Source organism: Schistocerca cancellata, chromosome 2 (genome assembly GCF_023864275.1).
Source record: "Schistocerca cancellata isolate TAMUIC-IGC-003103 chromosome 2, iqSchCanc2.1, whole genome shotgun sequence".
In the NCBI taxonomy this organism is placed as follows: Eukaryota; Metazoa; Arthropoda; class Insecta; order Orthoptera; family Acrididae; genus Schistocerca; species Schistocerca cancellata.
Genome location: NC_064627.1, coordinates 951813044 through 951815543, shown reverse-complemented (window position 1 = coordinate 951815543; position 2500 = coordinate 951813044). Strand labels below are relative to the sequence as shown.

At 48.1% G+C, this 2500-nt stretch overlaps 4 non-coding genes across 4 annotated transcripts; 2 read left to right on the top strand and 2 right to left on the bottom strand.

The window, feature by feature from the left end:
- The first annotated feature begins 225 nt into the window (after positions 1-225).
- Positions 226-297, top strand: Trnap-ugg (transfer RNA proline (anticodon UGG)). Its single transcript has one exon. It is a non-coding gene; the product is annotated as a tRNA-Pro (tRNA).
- Positions 298-803: 506 nt separating this feature from the next.
- Trnaq-uug (transfer RNA glutamine (anticodon UUG)) lies at positions 804-875 on the bottom strand. Its single transcript has one exon. It is a non-coding gene; the product is annotated as a tRNA-Gln (tRNA).
- Positions 876-1432: 557 nt separating this feature from the next.
- On the top strand, positions 1433-1504 carry Trnap-ugg (transfer RNA proline (anticodon UGG)). The gene has a single exon. It is a non-coding gene; the product is annotated as a tRNA-Pro (tRNA).
- A 476-nt stretch (positions 1505-1980) lies between these two features.
- On the bottom strand, positions 1981-2052 carry Trnaq-uug (transfer RNA glutamine (anticodon UUG)). The gene has a single exon. It is a non-coding gene; the product is annotated as a tRNA-Gln (tRNA).
- Between the last annotated feature and the right edge of the window lie 448 nt (positions 2053-2500).

Here is a 2500-nt window from a genome sequence, read left to right as displayed (position 1 = left end):
GGATAGTGCGTGACACGATAACATTTGCACTTCACACGGTCGAAATACTGACACACAACTCTAGCAGCTCTTTCAGCATTCACATACACTGGTGTTCAGCACAGCTCATGTTGTGGGTGTCGGATTAAGAAAGCTCTTTGAGAATATCGTCCAGATTGTATGCTGCAACTAGCAAGTGCGGCAAGATGTCAGTAGGTGGCGGGGTGCAGACGCGCTTCCTTGTGCGGCCTGTTGGTCTAGGGGTATGATTCCTGCTTTGGGTGCAGGAGGTCCTGGGTTCAAATCCCGGACAGGCCCTTCTTTTCACTTTCGCGACAACCAAACACTACGATAAACTTGCGAGTTTCTGAAAGTAAGCCATGCAACAGGACAAACTGCATGTGAGCCACCGGCCCAAGAGACTGGCAAGTGCGTCATGTGGAAAGCAATCTACGTGGCAGGATTAAGCCGTCTTCGCTCACTTATATCTATACGTAAAGACTGGCACGTACAGCGATTCTATTCGTTTCCCAGGAACTAGTACATCGCATGCACGTTTGTAAAATGCATGCGCATGCAGCACCCAAAACGGAGAGATGTCCTTCCTGCTGGGAGAAACAGGTGAGGGCGTCTTCTCGCAGTTGAACCCCTTACGTTCCGTTATTAATCCTAGTATCAAAAGCATAAGCATTTGGAGCGGCCCCCATTCACGTGTGGACTGCTATTAACAATTTGCGTTACATGATCCTAGCTAAAATTCTGCATATACAATTCCAACTACCGGCTCTTACACATTTCTAGAAACGAGCGCAAAACACAGCGTCAGGTTCCACCGAGACTCGAACTCGGATCGCTGGATTCAAAGTCCAGAGTGCTAACCATTACACCATGGAACCGGATGCATGTAGCGGTCTTCAATTCAGTAGCATCATGTCATTAAGCCAATAAGATGCGATGTTATTTCATGTAGCGTCCTCATGAAGTGTTTGCGTGGCAAATGAAGCAACCAGGTAGGCTGAAAGTGGAAGGTGCACCTTCGAATGTAGCAAGAATTCTTGCCAGTATTCGTACATAAAGTGATGTCGAAGGCTCAGGTAATCAAAATCGCGCAACGGCCACTTTCGTATGGTGCATGCATTGTGCTGGAAGCAGCCTAGCTATGGAAACAGCTATGGACACAGAGTACTGTCGAAAACTGCGTGCTGACACAGAACGCTACGTAGTGGGCGGATAGTGCGTGACACGATAACATTTGCACTTCACACGGTCGAAATACTGACACACAACTCTAGCAGCTCTTTGAGCATTCACATACACTGGTGTTCAGCACAGCTCATGTTGTGGGTGTCGGATTAAGAAAGCTCTTTAAGAATATCGTCCAGATTGTATGCTGCAACTAGCAAGTGCGGCAAGATGTCAGTAGGTGGCGGGGTGCAGACGTGCTTCCTTGTGCGGCCTGTTTGTCTAGGGGTATGATTCCTGCTTTGGGTGCAGGAGGTCCCGGGTTCAAATCCCGGACAGGCCCTACTTTTCACTTTCGCGACAACCAAACACTACGATAAACTTGCGAGTTTCTGAATGTAAGCCATGCAACAGGACAAACTGCATGTGAGCCACCGGCCCAAGAGACTGGCAAGTGCGTCATGTGGAAAGCAATCTACGTGGCAGGATTAAGCCGTCTTCGCTCACTTATATCTATACGTAAAGACTGGCACGTACAGCGATTCTATTCGTTTCCCAGGAACTAGTACATCGCATGCACGTTTGTAAAATGCATGCGCATGCAGCACCCAAAACGGAGAGATGTCTTTCCTGCTGGGAGAAACAGCTGAGGGCGTCTTCTCGCAGTTGAACCCCTTACGTTCCGTTATTAATCCTAGTATCAAAAGCATAAGCATTTGGAGCGTCCCCCCTTCACGTGTGGACTGCTATTAACATGCATATACAATTCCAACTACCGGCTCGTACACATCTCTAGAAACGAGCGCAAAACACAGCGTCAGGTTCCACCGAGACTCGAACTCGGATCGCTGGATTCAAAGTCCAGAGTGCTAACCATTACACCATGGAACCGGATGCCTGTAGCGGTCTTCAATTCAGTAGCATCATGTCATTAAGCCAATAAGATGCGATGTTATTTCATGTAGCGTCCTCATGAAGTGTTTGCGTGGCAAATGAAGCAACCAGGTAGGCTGAAAGTGGAAGGTGCACCTTCGAATGTAGCAAGAATTCTTGCCAGTATTCGTACATAAAGTGATGTCGAAGGCTCAGGTAATCAAAATCGCGCAACGGCCACTTTCGTATGGTGCATGCATTGTGCTGGAAGCAGCCTAGCTATGGAAACAGCTATGGACACAGAGTACTGTCGAAAACTGCGTGCTGACACAGAACGCTACGTAGTGGGCGGATAGTGCGTGACACGATGACATTTGCACTTCACACGGTCGAAATACTGACACACAACTCTAGCAGCTCTTTCAGCATTCACATACACTGGTGTTCAGCACAGCTCATGTTGTGG